The sequence below is a fragment of the Nyctereutes procyonoides genome, unplaced genomic scaffold (genome assembly GCF_905146905.1).
Source record: "Nyctereutes procyonoides isolate TBG_1078 unplaced genomic scaffold, NYPRO_anot_genome, whole genome shotgun sequence".
Classification (NCBI taxonomy): domain Eukaryota; kingdom Metazoa; phylum Chordata; class Mammalia; order Carnivora; family Canidae; genus Nyctereutes; species Nyctereutes procyonoides.
Genome location: NW_026575140.1, coordinates 85,071,708 through 85,090,800, shown reverse-complemented (window position 1 = coordinate 85,090,800; position 19,093 = coordinate 85,071,708). Strand labels below are relative to the sequence as shown.

The window sequence follows — 19,093 nt, the reverse complement described above, 5'->3', positions numbered from 1 at the left end:
TACTGTATATGATTTTATTTATTTATTCAGGAGACACGCAGAGAGAGGCAGAGACAGAGGCAGAGGGAGAAGCAGGCTTCCCATGGGGAGCCCGATGCAGGACTTGATCCCAGGACCCCAGGATCATGCGCTGGGCCGAAGGCAGATGCTCAATCACTGAGCCACCCAGGTGCCCCTGTATATGATTTTAGAAAGAGAAATCAGGTGATCAGTTGGGTCTTTAAATGGCCCTCATTGGCTACACTGTGGAGAATGGACAGAAGAGGGGATCAACCCCCCAGTCACAGAAGTGAGAACTGGAGAGGGGTCTGAACTAAGGTGCTGGTAATGGCCATGGAGACTAGCAGTTAATAAATGTTCCCGATAAGGACTCAGGAGATCAGCTACCGTTAGGGACGCATGATGGGAAGACTCAGGTTTCTACCTTGGAAAATCTGGTGAATGGAAGTACAAGTCATTGAAATGAGAAACTCAGGGGAAGAAATAGGTCTAGGGCAATACAGATCATTTTTATTTGGAAATTTTGCACTTGAAGTGATTGAGGGGCAGAGACAGATGGCTATTTAGTTGCAGAATTCAGGAAAAATGCATGATGTACAGCTATTGATCCGTGATCCCACTAAATAGAAAGGAGAATTTGCCTTAAATTAAAAGAATTGATGTCTAAATGTAGTATACTATTGTAGAAGTAAGGATACTCCTTCCAACTCAGGGTAACTTAAGGCATGGAGCAGCTCCTCTATGCAACATCAAAATCAAACCATAGAGCATTTGCCCCCTCCACCTTGCATGTAATAAGGCTTCTGAGAATAAACCAATTATTGATAAACCTGGAAGCTTTCCAAACTGGTTTTCATTTTGAAGCAAAGAGGGACTCCTAATATATATCTTGCCTGTGGCAAATCAAATCTTAAAACTCTTTTTATAGTTGAGATCGATCCTTTGGGAATTTTGTCAACAACCAGAAACGAGTAACTAACAGAACAACAAAATAAAATAAAATAAAAGTGTTAGTGTGCTCTATTTTTTTATGGGTATTCATCAATTTTTCCCATTCTTATTCTCTCCTTTCACTGCTGACAATAATTCTTCTCCTTAGCAAGTGGATTTTATTTCTAGAAGAGTCCTTAAAAGTGGAAGAGGGGAATGAAATAAATACTGACACATGCCACAACATGAATGAACTGTGAAAATACGCTAAGTGAAAGAAGTTAGGCACAATAGAGTATATATCATATTATTCCATTTATACTAAATGTCCAGAGCAGGCAAATCCATAGAGACAAAACAATTATTGATGGCCAGGCCTTGTGGGTGGAGAAAAAAAGGTGGCCCCGAAAGTGTAGAGGGTTTCTTTTGGAGGTGATGAAAAGTGTTCTCTAACTGGTTGTGGTGGAAAATGCACAATTCCATGAATACACTGAAACTATTGAATTGGACATTTTAAGTGGGTAAATTGTATGGTATGTGAACTTCAATGAAACTGTTACTAAAAAGAGTGGAAGATGGAAACAGATTATTGGACCTGGTAACAGGTGATGATGCAAAAAGTGTCACAAAGTTGCTGAGTTTGCCGATGGAAGAACAAGACCAGCAGCCCAGGAACACAGGTGGTCTCTGGAAAGTGGGAAAGGCAAGGAGATGATTCTCCCCGTGAGCTTCCAGAAAGGGACAGCCCTGCCAACACCTTGATTTTAACCCAGCAAGACGTGTGTCAAGGCCCAGAGAATGAAAAGACAATACATGTTGTTGCTTTAAGCCACTAAATTTATGTAATTACTGTTACAGCGGTCATCAATTGTGAATGGGAGTAGGAAAAAAGGTAATGGGGGGTTGACAGAAGAGATGTCAGGAAACAGTCATCTAGGAGGATAAAAGAACGGATTGAGGAGCAAAACGTAGTAGGATTACAAGGGCATGTTAGGAAAACACGGGAATTGGGAACACCTTTTCCCCCCTTCCAGATGGCTACTGTGGGAATTCTATTTTTGTATTACCCATCACTGGGCAATATTTCATTGATCCAAAGATGACCATCTGTTACAGGTTTGGTAAATCATTATCTTACACTCCCCACCATAAATGACTTCTATATTAGGTTATTAACAAACCCACTGTCCCCTAAAATGAAAGCAACAAGCAGTTAACTAAATAAAGTCTTAAAAGAACCACTGACCAGGGGTGCCTGCCTGGGTGGCTCAGTCAGTTAAGCATCTGCCTTCAGCTCAGATCGTGATCCTGGGATCCCAGGGTCCTCAGATCGAGCTCTGCACTGGGCTCCCTGCCCAGCAGGGAGTCTGCTTCTCCCTCTCCCTCTGCTCCTACCTGCTGCTCAAGCTCTCTCTCAACTAAATAAATAAAATCTTAAAAAGAAGAAGTACTGACCCAAAAAGCCCTCAAGCCCCACTTAGGAAGCTGTCGATTATTCCTTAACCCTTAAGACAAGCCGCAGCCCAAATATATTCACCAACAGAGAGAACACCACTAACACAGTCAAGCCCTCTTCAGAGGAATTGCCCCCAGCTCTTTCTCAGGGATGGATGGGCCTGTGGGATATGAACATGGAAAATCCTCCCAGCAGGCCGAACCCGGGGCACATGTACTGAACTTACTCCATTATTAAGGAGGTGAGTTAACAAATGAACACCTGTGAAATCTGCTGGTCCTATGCTCTCCATTACCTCATCTGGACCAGTGACCACTCTAGGCTGCTTTCTTTTTTCTTCTTTCTGCAGGGTTTTGAGTTATGGATATCCTGTTTGTCTTTCATCACTTGACATCTGTTGTACTCCAGAACAACATTCACACATGCAATTCACGTGATTTCAAGTGACCTGGAGAGAAAGAAGCATTGGATCATTTCGCTCAGCAAGTGACTGCTCAGAGTAAGCAGGAGATGGAAGACACAAATGAGTCAGTCCTCAGCAGGTCTCGGTTTCGAGGCTCTCACGGCGTGGCCACCTAGCAGCCTGAGTGCAAGCCTAGAGTCCCTAAATAGAAACCAACAACTTCCTCTGGTGCTCGGTAGAAGAATGAGCAATCTGTTCCAACACGGGAGGAAAAATCCACTGTGTTTGACTTTACTGAGAGACAGCCTGTCAGCCTCCGATATGGCTCGAAAATACAACACATTTGGCTTTATGGCGATTCAGGAGATCTTCAAAGGCAATTTTAGCTAGGCATGATTTCTGAATTTGTAGTATGCATTTCCTGTATTAGTAAGAATTTTCGGGGCACGTGGCTGGCTCAGTTGGAAGAGCATGGGACTCTTGATCGCAGGGTCATGAGTTCAAGCCCCATGCTGGGTGTAGAGGTTACTTATAATAAATAAACAAATAAATAAATAGATAAATAAATTTTCAGTTCTGCTATGGAAATAAATAAAACAAAATGTAAGAAGGCTAGATGAAACTCAGTATAGAAGCAAATGACATGTGGGGTATGCTAGAGAGATATAAAAATAAGTAGAGCATACATGTTCTGAACTAGAAAGTAAAAGAAGAACCAAGATGTACCAAATAGTCACAATTCACTAAATATACTTGAGGTGCACTAAGTATTCACCATCTATGAGGTCTTAAATCAGCCATCCATAGATGATATCATTCTGGCCCCAGCTGTACTCTGCTCTAGAAATTTAGATCAGGTCCATAGATACTCATCAGGCTAGTTTATGAAATATAGCTACTGACTGGGCATACTTGCCCCTGCAATCCTTCTAATAGACAATTGCGTATGCTGGTTCCATGGAGCTTCAGCCTATTGCACCCCTGGCTCAAACTCAATTCTGATCCTCATCCCCTCACCAAAGGTGAGGAAAGCTGATGCAGGAGGAGAAAAAAGGAATATGAACGCTGTATGACCCATATTCAGGTAGAATGGTTCTCCTACCCCACTTGAACCTTACTTATCCAAAGCAGAGTGATGGACCTTAGCTCTCTCCCGTTACTTCTCCCTACCTCTGCCCCAAGATAATTTCTCACATGGCAGGAGTGGACTTTAGAACCTTTGCAAAGGTTGTGCCCCTGCTGTCTTGAGGGTCATTAAATTTGTCTTTTAGCCCATAGATTGCAAAACTGTGTACAACCATATCCAGACTTGATTCTGTTGATTCTGGGAATCAGAGACAAATGTAGCAGCTGGTCGTGCTTTTGAATAGTTTCTCTTTGATGAGGCAAGCTATCTGTTGCTCTGTGTGATAAAACTGCATTATGTTGGACGAGGGAACTTATGAAATTGGATATATGGGGAGAAATATGTGTGTACTGTACTATGAGACTGTCTGCCTGGCATGCCCCGTTCTCCTGGAAACTGCTCCTCGGCATTCACACATCTGGTATGAAAGCTACATATTTTTATAGTCCCTGTTGCCTTGATTTGGATTGATTGGTTTAGAGATAAGCATCTCATCTGAGCCTAACCAACAAGGCCCTTCACTGTTTTTTTTTTTTTAGTTCAAAAAATTGAGATAGATTCCCCTCCAATATAGACATTTGTGTGGTACATTCCTCCAGATTACAGTATATTAGGATTTTAATCTGATATCTTGGGTTCTAGAACCAGATTGTTTAGGTTTGAATCCTGACTGGTATTTACTATCTACATGAACTTGGGCAAATGGCTTACCCTCTCTTCTGCTTCCTTATCTGGCAAGTAGGGATCATTATAATGTCTGCTTCATATGGTTGTAGCAAATATTAGGAGAACTTAGTACTTCTCATTCAGTAAATGTTAGGGAAATTTAGTCTTTACAAATAGAGACAAAGTATTTTATTTTTCCCAAGTCTGACTTCAATTCAATGTTATTAAATTCAGCATTTATTTTTTGTGCACATATCGTATTCCAAGCATTAAGTTAAGCTTAGGCGGGAAAAATGATGCCCAAAGAGACATGGTCCTTGCCTTCAAGGAACTTAAAGTTCACTGGGGAAGGCAAATATTGAAGGAACAGTCTCATAAATACAAACTATGAGACGTGCTATGAAGAATAAGTAGAAGGTGACATGAGAAGTTGTAATGGGTATTATCAGTTTAAACTTCCTTAGGAAAGTAATGTGGGAGGAAAGAGGAAGTCAGAGAAAATTTTCCAGGTAGAGGGGTCATGTGCAAAGACCCTGCAGTGGGAAAGTCTTTGAAGATTTAGAAAATTGAAACAGGTTAATATGGTCTGGAACAGTAAGAAAAGGAGAAGGAAGAGGGCATAAAATGAGGTTGGAGAAATAGTCAAGGACCAGATTATTCAGGACCTTGAAAGAGGAGAAGGATAACAAAGATTCAAGATCTGAGAGGATAGGTTAAGGACTTTTGATCAGAGTATTAATAGTTGAAAATGAGAGAACTAGACAGGATTAAGAGATAATTAGTTAAACGGGGGAAAGCAAGTATTTACCCTGCTTTCTTATATAAACTAAACCACATAATTGAAGAGGGGTGACTTCAAGTCCTCTATAAAAACATTGCAGCTAACACATGAAGAATGATCGAATTATATCACCATTTACAACTCCTAATGAATGAATTGCTCCAGGCATTATTCAACAGCAGTTACCAAAGAGAGAGAGAGAGAGAGAGAGAGAGATCACATTAGAAAAAGAGAAATAAGTACATGATGTATGCCTCTTAATGGAAAAAAAATGCCACCACCTCTGAAGATACCTTGCCAAAAAAAAAAAAATTAAACAAAAATCTAGATCTTATTACCAGTTTACAAAAAATACAGAGGACAAGGGAACATGTTAAAGTACACCATGGGGATGCAACTGCCAAAATTCAGATTGTGGAAAATACTACAGGACAATCTAGTTCCTTAAATAAAAATAAAATATTACTGGGAAAACAGACAAAAATACAGAGGATTTAAAAGATATACCAACCAAAATCAGTATAGTTCCTCTCTGAAGCCAACTGTAGATAGATATAGATATAGATGATATAGATATAGATATAGATATAGATATAGATATAGATATATAGATATATACCAGGGCATTTATGAGTCTATTGGAAATGTAAATATTTTGTATTATAAAATTATTCCTATTTTTTAATTATAATAGTACTGTGGTATTTTTTAAGATTATCTCTTTTAAAGATATAGACTAAAATATTTACATAGAAAAATCATACAATATCTGTCATTTGCTTCAAAATAAAATGAGTAGGGAAAAATGATCAGGGGTGTATGGATGAGGCAGTATTGGCTGTTGGTTGGATGTGATGGCTTGGGTGACAGATATATATTGATTTTTAAAAAATATTTCTTAAAAAAATAAATTAAAAAAATATTTCTGAACTCATCTTTCTATGTTTTATATGTGTGAAATTCTCTATGATTAAAAAAAAAAGTTTTTTGGGCAGCCTGGGTGGCTCAGCAGTTTAGCGCTGCCTTTGGCCCGGGGCCTGATCCTGGAGACCCAGGATCGAGTCCCACGTCGGGCTCCCTGCATGGAGCCTGCTTCTCCCTCTGCCTGTGTCTCTGCCTCTCTCTCTCTCTGTGTGTGTGTCTCTCATGAATAAATAAATCTTTTTTTAAAAAAAGTTTTTTGATTTAGAAAGCAAAATTGGCATAAATTAATAATAAATTGGACATTTGGTAAGGATGAATATGATGGAGGTTTCAGGGATGAAGTTGGTCTTCTGAATTTTGGGTCTAGAACTGAAGTACCCTTCAGTGCCTTAGAAAACACTGAGCAAGAACTATGTTTACCAAAGGCCATTAATCTATCTTGGACATGTTGAGTCTGAGGTGTTTCTGAAACAAGCAAGCAAAGTAGAACTAGTAAGCAGTTAGATAGGCAGATCAAGAACTGGGTAGAAAGACCTGGGCTAGTGGTATACATTTAAGAATCAATAGTTCAGAGTTTATGTGCATGGGTGGGATTGCCTGAGCATTGGTTCCCAGACTTGAGAATGGATCTGAAATACCTGGATAGTTCATTTAAACATGGATCGCTGGGCCCTAAACCCAGAACTTCTGATTCATAGGTCTGGGCATGATTTAAGAATTTGCACTTCTAATAATTTGATAAGTGATGCTGATGCTGTATTTAGGCCTGAGTATGACATTTTGAGAACCACTGGCCTAGGAAGATAGTTCTCAACATTGGACACAGACTGAGAATATTAGTGAAGACAAGGAAGAGGGTGCTTCAAGATGGAAAGAGTGCTCAACAAAATCAAATACTGCACCCAAGTCCAGTAAAAGGATGCTGAAAAACGCCCTTTGGATTAGCGACATCAAAATAATTGGTGACTTTATGGAGATATTAAGTGGACTGAAGGGAAAATCAAATTAGAGGTGTTGAGAAGTGAGGAAGAAGGTCCAAAAATGAAGAATAATTGAGTGTAAATAATAGTTTTGAGAAGTTTAGCTATGAATCACACAATAGGGAAAAAAAATAGTATTGTATCTGGTGGGGAGGTGGAACTCCAATCAGATGCAAGGACTGAGATTAAATCACTACCCACTTCCTTGAATTAAAAAAAATTAAAACATCAATTCCTCCTCTGAAGAGGAGTTGTATTTCAATAGCTGCATCTTAAGGATCTGAAGAATCTTCAAAAAATCAAAAGGATGGACTCTGATCTCAGGTAATCTGGCATCTTGCAGAGGAATGGGGATGTTTATTGAAACACAAGCTTTTCCCCTGACATTATAGGTCTTGGGAAGCTGCTGTTCTACTAGCTGGTAAAACTGGCCTCCACATTCATTTATTTCATTATTGATTCATTTGTCCATTAAGCATTTATCAAATATCTATTACGTGCCAGACAACATACTAGGCTCTGGGATTAGTGTTGAGCAAAAGTCATTAGAATTATAGTAGTAATTAGAAGAGTGTTAGAGAACAGGGTGTTCTGGTAGTATATCCATGGGGTCTGATGTAATCTGGGGAGCCAGGAGAGGTGGCCTTGGATGAGTGGTAGTCAAGAGGAGATCTGAGTTTCATTTATATGGAATATCTAGAATTGGCAAATCTGTAGAGCCAGAAAATAGACCAGTGGTTACCCAGAATGAGTTGGATTGTGGGGGAAAGGGGGTTTCTTGCTAATGAGTATGAATTTCTTTTTGGGGTAAGGAGAATGTTCAAAAATTGACTGTGGTGATGATTGTACAACTCTGTGAATATACTAAAATCCATAGAATCATACACTTTAAGTAGGTGAATTGTATGGCATGTGAATTACATCTCAATAAAGTTCATATATAAATGAGGCCTGAATATTGAGGGGAATTAGCTAAGGAACAAAATATTTCTACACAGAGGGAAGAGTGTGTGCACTGGCAGAAAAAAAGTGTGGCATTTTAGAGAAGTGGAAAAAAATTCTGTGACTGGCATGTTCCTTGACAGAGTAGGATGACAGATGAAGCTGAAGATCTTGAAAGAATCCAGATTGTATAATGTTGTAAAACCCATGCTAAAGGTTGGGTACTTTATCCTAAGAACAATAGGAAGCCAATTGTTGTGCAATATGATCACTATGCACTACCACTCTGGCTATCACGTGGAGAGTGAAGGGAAGAAAAGAATGTATTTGGGAAACCAGAACAGTGAGAATATTATAATTCTCCAGGCAGGAACTATTGTATTTTAGATTTGGATGGCGGCAACAGGAATGGACAAATATAAGATTTGTTGACAGATTAGAATCAAGATATAATAGAGTGACGTAGCCGAGATGACTTGCTCAAGTGAGTGGGCAGTGAAATGGACATAGGAGAAGAGGTGCAAATTTTGGGATGGGTGTCAGATTAGTTATTTTTAATATAGTTAGGATGATCTAATAAGAGAGCAAGGATGATTTGTGCAGTAATGAGCTCTCCTCCACTGGAATTATTCAAGTCAGATTAGAGATCCTCCTGTCCAGTAGAATGCACTCTTGCTCTAAAAGAAGTTGTGATATAAACAACTAAATTTCCATTTGGTTCCAAGGGTCTACTCCAAGAAACTGCCAGTTGTGTCAGAATGTGGTGCCCAAAAACATCTCAAGGCCAAAATGAGCCGTTTGCCGGAACCTGAATTCCTCAGAATCATTGACACCAGGTTAATAACTAGTTCCTCAGGAGGGCTCCATTTGTTTGTTTCACCTGTGCGGAGGATTCTGGTTTCATAAAATCCTGCAGCAGTATTATTTCACCTACTGTCAAAGAAAGGCCTACTTATTCCACCAACCCAAAGGCAAGTCTCTTCTCGCCCGGGAAGAAAGAGGTGGGAGGGTGCAGTAGCCACAGAAACTGACCCTGCCCAAAGCCAAAACACAGAGCCGGCTCCTACAAAATTAATCTCTGTATTTTTTTTTTTCTCACACCCTCTTCAAGTATCCAGCACTGTGCCCTAGGGCTCAACAGCCATTTGTTGGTTAACTGATCTTCCAGACCTGAAGGGTGAAGGTGGGGTTAGAGGATGATGGAGTTTTTAAATGGAAATTTGAAAAGCACAAAAGGGAGGGAAAAGGAGAAGTGAGAATCCCGGAAAGAAGGAAAGAAAGCCACGTGCGTACAGTTGCTACCTGGGTCCCTTAAGAAAGAGTAAAGACTTAGCTAAGGTCTTTTATGGACTGTCTCACCAGATGTCCTAGGAGAGGTAGATGGGATCTGTTTGCCTGCTTTATTCTCACCTGATTCTTCTCCAGTTTTTACCTGGTGCACACAGTCTATCACACAACCAAACCAGGGATTCAAGTCCCTACCCCTCCCCAAGCCTTGCTCTCTGGCCACCATCCCCTCTCCTAAGGTAAGTGTTCACCACCTTCTTCCCCTTCTGCAAACCTCAGCACAAAACTTTCTGGGCCTAATTCACATCTTTCTGACTCTTCCCCAGCCTTGAAATGGGAATAATAAAAATGATATTGGGAATAGCAGTAAAACCTCATACGGTATAGTTGCTGTAAGCATTAAACATTTCACATACTTGAGAATTCGTTGGAACTGCGAAGGACTTGTAAAATCAGACGTTGTTTTTATTGCCTTGATTTCTAAAGTAGAGTTCAATTGTTAGCATCAGGGTGCCAGGATGCTTGGCTGCTTATAAAAGGGATCGGGGAAGGGGTTAATGTTAAATGTTGCCAAGTGTTTCGGAGGGAAAAAAAAATCACTCCACTTGAAGCAGGATGTCAACTCACCTTGCACAAAAAGCCCTTTGGAGAGAGAAGTCTTTCGGTGTAAAAGCTGGAGGCGTGGGAAAACAAAGTACTCAAAGCCAAGCTCCAGAAGGGCTCGAGCCTCTCTGGGCCTGCAGGCCCGCACCCCAGTCCGCCTCCACGCACCTGCTGCGCGCTTCCGCGGGGGAGCGCCCCTCTCGGCCTTGGGCGGGGAGGAGTGAGGGGGGGAAGGCTCAGGTCCCGGGGGTTTTAGCATCTGATCAGACTCCGCAGGTGACCAGGAACTCTAAGACCCCCCAGGTACTGCGGGTCATCGGGACGCCCCCGCCCCGGGGTAGGGCCCTGGAAAGTGATGGTGTAATAAAGCGAGACTCAAGGTTATGCAAAGAATAGGCCTATTGGTGGGAACAGCTCCAGGTGCCCCCGTGTTGGGGGGGATGAGACAGATCTGGGTGTTGATTTCTCCACTCATTTCGGAACCGCACTTCCTGCCAGATCGCCCAGGGAGATGCTACAACGCTCTCCGAGCCCTGCAAGGATGCCAGTCCGGAGGCGGTTCGCGGGCCCGGTGGTCCGCGAGCACAGCGATGGCGTCCCGCACGTGTCCGGCCACGCGTCTTCGCGGGCCTCAGTTTCCCCGTGTGAAAAATGGGCAGAGCGCAGGCTCACCTCCCTCACCCAGAGAAACGGGGCTGGGTGTTCCGGTTTCGGCCCCGCTACAAAAAACCACTCGAGAAACGAGGAGTTTCTTTCGTTTTCAGTTCAAAGAAAGAAAAAAAAAAAGGGGGGGGGAAGCAAGAAGCGTGAACATGCCCAGAAATGCGTCCGTTAGGGACGCCTGGGTGGCTCAGCGGTTGAGCACCTGCCTTCGGCCCAGGGCGTGATCCTGGAGTCCTGGGATCGAGCCCCGCACTGGGCTCCCTGCGTGGAGCCTGCTTCTCCCTCTGCCTGCGTCTCTGATGAATAAATAAATAAAATATTAAAAAAAAAGAAGGAAATGCCTCCGTTAGTGTAAGCGCGGAGGGGCTGGCGGAGAGGGCGCCGAGCGGAACGCCGCGCGCACACGCCCGCGGGAGGGCAGAGCCGGGCCCGCCGGCCGCCGCTCCGGCCGGGGCAGGGGCAGGGGCAGGGGCAGGGGCAGCGGCAAAGCGCGCGCGGGAGCGGCCTCCGCGGCGCCTGCGCACTGGCCGCGCCCGCCCCGCCCCCACCGCGCCGGCGCCCCGCCCCCGGCTCGCCCCGCCCCGCCCACTCCCCTCGCGGTCCCAGCCCGGCCGCCCGCGCACGGCATTGTGGGACACAAACAAAGTGCCCCCGAACAGGCTGGAGCGAGCGAAGCGGCAGCGGCCGCGGCGCCGGCCCCCTCCCGGCCGCCCCCTCCCCTCCCCTCACTCCCCTTCCCTCCCCCGCCCCGCCCCGCCGGGCGCACGCGAGCCGCCGCCGCCGGCCCTCCCCCCGGGCGCCCCGGGGGCTGCGCCGCCGCCGCCTCGCGCTCGCGCCCCTCGCGGGCACGCCATGCCCCGGCCGCAGGCCGCCCACGGGCCCGGGCGCGGCGGCCCCAGGTAGGGGCCCCCGGCTCCCGGGGAGGAGAGAGGCGGCGGGCCCGCGCTCCGCCCCCTCCCCCCGGGCCGCCGCCGCCGCCGCCGCCGCCGCCGCCGCCGCCGCCGCCGCCGCCGCCGCCGCCTCAGCCTGGCGGGGAGGAGGAGCAGCAGGCCTCCGGGCCCCGGCGCCGCCGCCCCCAGGTACCGGGGAGGGGGAGGGGGGGAGGGGAGGGGAGGAGGGAGGGGAGGGGAGGGGAGCGGAGGTGCGCCCCCCGCCCGGCCGCGCCGCGGGACGCAGAGCCCCGGCTCGCGGGCCCCCTCGGCGGCGTCCGCTCCTGCAGGGAGGAGACCAGCCTGGGGGGGCGGCTAGGAGCAGTCCCCCCGCTCGGCCGGGGCGCCCCCGTCCTCGGCACGCCCCGCGCCCTAACGCGCAGGGGCGGCGGAGTCACCTGCTCTCACCTGGCGAGCCCCAGACCTGCCCCCCCCACACCCACATCCACCTCCCTCTCCTCCCCCCCCCCCCCGCTGCAAAGAAAAGGATGGCACTCTTGGGGGGGGAAAAAAAAGAATAACAACAAACACCCCTTTTCCTTCCCTACCTGAGGATCACTCTGCATATCTAGTCGCTCTCAGCCGGCCTAGCCAAGGGGGGGGGGGGAAGGGGTGGGGAGTTCCCTGCAGGTGAAACTGGCACGTCCAGCACAGGTGATGCGAGGGGCTCTGCGTGCGGCTCCCACCCGGAATCTTCATTGTGCACTCGATTGGAACTTGGAGGAATGAAGACAAAAACTTAAGTTGTTTGTGGTTGTTTTTTTTTTTTTCCCCCTTTTACACCGTATAAGTAGATTGAATCTGTTGAGGTCAGGAAGAAATGGTTTCCCACTTGTTCTCTTACAGGTTGGTGTGTTGGGACATAGACTGGTAATACCCTAAACGCACTAATCGGTGTGGTAGGAGGGCAGATAGTCTGGCCAGGTAAAAAAAATTTCTGATTCCCATTGGCCTGGGCTTGGAGTTAAAAATTATTGGGTTTAAGAAAATAAGAATCATAAAAAGAAGCACCATATAAATCTTCACTCCCCTCATTGCTTCGCATTGCCAGTGCATTAATAATATTTCATTGTGCCTAGTGGAGTTTCCTTATCACGCAATGTGAAAATCACCAAAGGAATGGTTTTTTCCCGTAGCCTTTTGTGTTTTTTTTAGGACGATAGCACTCATCGGTTGCGGAAACCAGATTTACTTACTTTGTGCAACATAGGCATCTCGCATATGTGGTCTTATTTAATTCTCAGAGCAACCTGATTACTTAGACGTTATTCCTTGAATTTTGTCTAGGTGAACAGATCACACAGCTAGAAGTGAAATCTGTACCCAGATAGAATTCCAAGGTGGGTAATGTTTCTGCTTTGCCGCTCAGCACAGGGACACTTTTATTACGAAAGATCTGTCTCATGAAATTGAGAAATAATGAATATTTCACTATGTAGATGGAGTAAGGTTGTTTCCCGTCGCTCCTCCCTTTTAGTGTCTCTCTTTAACCATTTGAAAGTAAGTTGCAAACATGGGGACCCTCGACTAATTTCAGCATGCATTTCCTAAAAATAAAGGACATACTTCTCCTCAACGTCATTATCTACACCTTTTTAAATTCATATGCAAATTTCCTCTTTATTCTAAAATCTCCTTGAGAAAATTTACCCTTTCTGTATTCACTTGAGATTATTGCATTTGACCATTATGCCTTTAGTCCCCTTTTAAAAATAATACCCATCACCTTTTTTTTTTCTGACACTTACTTGACCAAACCACTTGTCTTTTAGAATGCTCCCACATTCTAGACTTGTCTACTTCCTCATAGTGGTATTTAATTTATTCCCCTAGCTCCTTGACTTTTCTGTTACTGGAAGTTAGATCTAAGGAAAAACTTGATGAGCTTGAGGTAGTAAAACTTTCTTTGGCAAGAATATTGAATAGGTGATACTGTGTACTTCTCATTGCTTCATGAACAGGTATATAATGTCAGATTGCTACACTGTTGGTAATGCCAAATGACCACTGAAGCGGTGACTACCAAATCTGCTATAAGGGTGTTTCACCCTTTCATTTGTATGTGATCTTGGGATAATACTTTGACACCAAGCAAATATCTTGTTTCTGGCTACTTTCTGTTTAGTGATTTTAGCACTCCTTGGTGACTCTTGATTAAGCCAGTTTTACTGGAGATTTTCTGTAAAAAAGATTTCCTTCATTAACTAGGGGTAAACTAAAGTTCCTCCTAAACAATGCAGAGTAAATGCTTAATTTCTTCCCTTTGATTATCAATATTCAGAGAAAGGATTGGAGAAATAGTTACCTTCAATGGTGGCAAATGAGATTTTTTCTTGTTTTTTTGTTTTTTTGCAGGATACACTATAGTCTCATGGGTTTTAATGTATTTATTCATTTTTTTAAAATGACCATTACAGTAATTTTCTTTTTTGACCAGATTGTCCCAGATTTGAATAGTAGGAACCCTTTCAACCTGGCTCCTGTGTCTTGTTGTTGTTGTTGTTGTTAAATACTTCTGCTTGCTATTGGAGCATTCTTGGAGTACTTTCTGGCACAACATACCCTAGGCTTACCATGTTACTTTCTTTGCTCTAGATCTGGAATGGACTGTTTATCTAAGGAGTCTTGTTTTTTTTTTGTTTTTTTTTTGTTTTTAATAAGAAATGGTATATAAAAACCAAGATCAGGATGTTGACATAGTCATTTGCTGCTGGAGTGTCATTGCTTCAAGGCCCTTTCAGAGGAGAGAACTAAAAAATGGGCTTTTGCTTTTTTGTTGAATGATAAGTTCATAGTGATATATCGAATTCAGATTTAACATAGCAGACTTTTCATTAACTTTTTTAAAAAATATTTTATTTATGAGAGAGAGAGAAAGGCAGAGAGAGACACAGGCAGAGGGAGAAGCAGGCGCCCTGCAGGGAGCCCCATGTGGACCTGACTCCAGGATCACGCCCTGGGTGGAAGGCAGGTGCTCAACCTCTGAGCCACCCAGGCGTCCCTCATTAACTTCTTTGATTTTAAATTTGTCTCTTAAATGAAAATCTTAGTGCCTGATAAAATTAACATACTTAATTATCCTACTATATACATAGAATCATTTCAGAATCACCATAACAATATCCTACTATCCGTAAACTTCCCAGTAAAGTTTAAGAGTTCTTTGCATTTATTTTTGTCCTTAGAGTATATGATATGAAGAGTGTGTAATCAGAGTACTTACGGTATTCAGAAGTCACTTGAAATACTTTTCTGTTTAAACTGTCAATTTGATACAATTCATTGGTTTTATTTATAATTTTGGGGTTTTCTCTATTTTTTTTTGTTCTCTATTTTTGAATATGTCAAATATATCGTTCAATACATAGCTCAAAAATAATTTTTAAAAGTATGTTAAAGATGCCTCACCCAAATTAATTTTTAAGATGAAATATTCTTTATCTTTGCCATACCCTTTAGTATCTCATGTATTCTCATATATCTTAATTGCAGAAGGCTTAGCAGTAGACAAAGTATGTTACTTCCTTGAAGTGATGTAGGAGTAATTTTAAATTTTGCAATTAGATTCTGATTCCTCTGGCAAAGAGAGGGCATTAAGACCAATCTTTCAAGGTGAGCGGAAAAGTAGATTTCAAGCTTGCTTTTGCAATCTTTACTTGAAAAATCATGTCTTTAAAGAGGTATGTAGGCGGTGGAAGTTTTATTTTTTTATTTTTTAAAGATTTTATTTATTCATTCATGAGAGACAGAGAGAGGCAGAGACATAGGCAGAGGAAGAAGCAGGCTCCATGCAGGGAGCCCGATGCCAGAATCGATCCCTGGTCTCCAGGATCACGCCCTGGACCTAAGGCAGGTTCTAAACCGCTGAGCCACCCAGGGATCCCCATTTGTAGCAGTTTTAATGTCTTTCCCTCATTAATTAATGAATTGGATAAACTCTATGACGTGTATTCATTCTATATTTGCATGACAGTCATGGGACCTCTTTGGGAATGGCCTGTGTGTCATCTCTTCTTCTGAAACCGTGTAATTCCCCACCTTCTCCCAGGTACCCTTTCCCCAAGGGCCCAGAGTAGCTCAGGGGGCTGGTGTCCCTAGGGATCCCGTCCTGCCTCATGGTCAGATTCCCAGGTAGGCTGGGTGTTGGGACAGTGCAGTTATGCAGTTTATCTCAGTCGTCAATCACCCGGGTGCTATAGAAAGCAAAAGATGTGGCCAGTTTGTTTTCCTCTGTGTATACTATCATTGCTTTTGGTAACAGAATGGACTGGGAAAATGGAGAATGCATGTGCTTTGGACCCATTCACTCTTATTCTCTCTTTAATCTCAGTATAGATTTCCCAATATTGTTAGAACACATAAAATAAAGGGGGAAATGCCACGAACAGTTGCATAGGTATGTGTAACCACATAGCAGGTAGAACCTGTTGTGGTAGAATGAATGGGAAAATACACTAACAATTATTGCTAACATTTGTTGAGCCATTTCAAAAAGCCAGCATTGTACTAGACATTGCTTACAGCATCTCATTTAAATTTCACATTAACTCTTTGATATTGCTGCTGCTAACTTATTTTTCAAGTAAGGAAACTGATAATCCAGGTTTCAAACTCAAGTCTGTCTTCAGAATAAGCATTTTAATACTTCAGTACACCTCATAGCTAAATATAATGGGTAATAAAATATATTTCATTCGCCATGAATTAAAGCATGTACATGACTGATGTTTGTTCTGTGGCACCACTGAAGATGGTATGCCGAGAGCCCCAAGTGCTTGTCACATCTATTACACATCCTTAGTATATCGGACTTTGCTTCAGAAACTGCATTTAGGGATCCCTGGGTGGCGCAGCGGTTTGGCGCCTGCCTTTGGCCCAGGGCGCGATCCTGGAGACCCGGGATCAAATCCCACGTCGGGCTCCCGGTGCATGGAGCCTGCTTCTCCCTCTGCCTATGTCTCTGCCTCTCTCTCTCTCTCACTGTGTGCCTATCATAAATTAAAAAAAAAAAAAAAAAAGAAACTGCATTTAGATACCATTTTAATAGGTATTTAAATAGTAGAGCATCAGGGCACCTGGGTGGCTCATTTGGTTGAGCTTCGGTCTCTTGATTTCACCTCAAGTCGTAATCCTGTGGTCGTGGGATTGAGCCCTGCTCAGCAGAGTCTGGGATTCTCACTCTCCCTCTCCCCTCACCCCTCTACGTGGTCTCTCAATAAATGGAGAAAATCTTTAATACGCATCAAAATTCAGGGTGATTGGTTGATGGATAGATATGTGATAAAAAAAAGTATAATGTTAATTGGGTATCTAGGTGTGAATGGGGAATCTAGGTGTGGTTATGCAGATATCCACCAGTAAAATGCTTTAAATTTTCCTCCATAGGAGTGATTAACAATATACTGTTATTATAAAACATTATTGATAGCTGCATAGAAACCAGTAACATGCTTACAGTGACTCTCTTAAATTTTTAGTAAGTCTTCCTAGCCTTCTCTGTAAGGATAAAACTTGTCACTGAAAACGGTCTAGAGTCAGACTGTTATTAAAGGGTTTTCTTCATTAGTTAGAGGGCCCCTAATTAATTAGGCCCCTTCCAGTTATAATTTTTTAGTATCTTTGTAAATATTACATATACCAAATGTATGTATGTACACACACACACATTCCCCCCCCCCACCATGGTTTTCTGATGTTCTGTAGACAGCTCATGAGCATACTTTTCATATAAGCTATATGGGATATTTTTACTTTAAATGCTCCCCATCGATGATAAAAACAGTTCTCCGTGTAGCTAAGAATGATTGGGGGAAGTTTATCCCCTGGTAAACTGAAAGCCACATTAGTTTTCTTTGTTCTTCATATTAGAAATGTGTCACCCCATTTTAGGCAATGAGCCGGAAATCTCTAGATTCTTAGTCACTGCATCTAAAATAGTGATTGTGTACATTAGATTTATATTATGCTCCTGCTTGAAGGGCATATGACTATTAGATTAATTTCTTCACTAACATTATTAGTGCCAAGGGTGATCTTAGGACATTTTTACATAACTGATTCTGGAGTAAATCACTTCTATCATCGTGGTATTTCATATTGATAATTCAGAATACTGAAAATTGGTAGATGAAACTTACTAATGTCTCACTCTTGGGGAGCAGTATTGTCCTTGTTTCCTCATTGAATATTCTTCTATTTTAATAATTTTTTGGTATAGCTTTAAAAACTTAAATATGTTTTATGCCTCGTTTGTAATTTCAGTATTCTGTATTGCTATCCTACAGCTATTAAAATGCTTATATTTCTGTATGTTGAGGGAATTTGCTATCATTTGGTTTCGATTGATTTTGATACATTCAGCTATAGACATCTTGGGGTAGCATATAACCAAGACGTGAATCTCTGGAATCAGGATTTTGTGGAACTTCTACCCCGCTGGCTTCTGAAACAACTTTAGATACTCTTTATTAAATGATTTCCTCTTAATTCAGATCTTAACCTGCTAAATGTCTGATCCTCATCTACTCTTACCAAGCACAAGCAAGCATATTTAGCACTAGTCTCTATTAAATATTGTATTTGTGTTTTTTTGGTAAAACAGAAATCCTTGCTCTAAACAAAAATAAAATGTAAGTTTTCAGGACTAGACATACTTGTTTGCTTCCATTTCATTTTTCCCTTTTACTGATGTTGTGTACTGGTTGTGTGTGTGTTGTATGTCTTCTTGCACTTCTATCTTTTTCTTCTTTTTACATTGACTACCTCTCTTCCCCCCCCCCCCTTTTTTTTTTTTGGCTCTTTGCTTCTCTCCTTTCTTGCTTTGGATCTTCCAACACTGCTCATTTTCTTTTTTGTGGTTTTCTATTACTGTATGAGCACTGTAGCTTTTATTTTTGATCCCTCTTACATGCCATATAAAACTATAAAACCATACCTTTATGAGAATTATTTGTGTTTACAAGAATCACTGCCTCTCTTTGTTTTTTGTTTCTTCGTCATTTCCTTCTGCTTCCTTCAACTAGGTTTACTTGGCTTTACTTTGAGAGCCAGTACAGCATAGTGTTAAGAGCACAGACTGGGTTCCGATCTTGACTCCTACTTACTGGTTGTGTGGTCTTGGGCCAGTTTCCTCAACTTCTTTGTGTTTTGTTTTCCTTACTGGTAAAATGAAGTTACCAAGTGACACCTATCCCAGGATTGTGTGAAAATTAAATTATTTATTTGTAAAAAGTATTTATAACAATGCTTGGTACATATCAAGTACCATATAAATATTAACTAATAATTATCGTTCTTCTTAAAAAACTAGTTCAAAGCCATTCTTTTTTTGGCAGTTTATTGAGATAAAACTCAAAAGCCATAGATTATAGCCACTACAAATTTGTGGTCTCCCAATTTTATTT

General features: G+C 42.6%; 1 protein-coding gene and 1 long non-coding RNA gene across 6 annotated transcripts in view; one reads left to right on the top strand and one right to left on the bottom strand.

Annotated features, from left to right (window-relative positions):
- The window catches only part of LOC129497112 (uncharacterized), a 39,485-nt gene extending 29,295 nt beyond the window's left edge, over positions 1 to 10,190 (bottom strand). Inside the window, exons 1-2 of the long non-coding RNA XR_008661875.1 lie at positions 10,123 to 10,190; positions 2,682 to 2,834 (exon numbers count right to left, since the gene is read on the bottom strand). This is a non-coding gene — a long non-coding RNA (uncharacterized LOC129497112). The remainder of the gene's footprint in view (positions 1 to 2,681; positions 2,835 to 10,122) is intronic.
- A 1,395-nt stretch (positions 10,191 to 11,585) lies between these two features.
- Positions 11,586 to 19,093, top strand: part of ZBTB44 (zinc finger and BTB domain containing 44) — a 62,554-nt gene continuing 55,046 nt past the window's right edge. The window contains exons 1-2 of one of the 5 annotated variants that reach the window (XM_055305683.1): positions 12,441 to 12,614; positions 12,978 to 13,030. The gene's annotated coding sequence lies outside the window, so the exon portion shown is untranslated. Of the gene's footprint in view, positions 11,841 to 12,440; positions 12,615 to 12,977; positions 13,031 to 19,093 lie in introns of those variants that run through there. The other 4 variants (XM_055305685.1, XM_055305682.1, XM_055305686.1 and 1 more) reach the window with 4 other exon arrangements.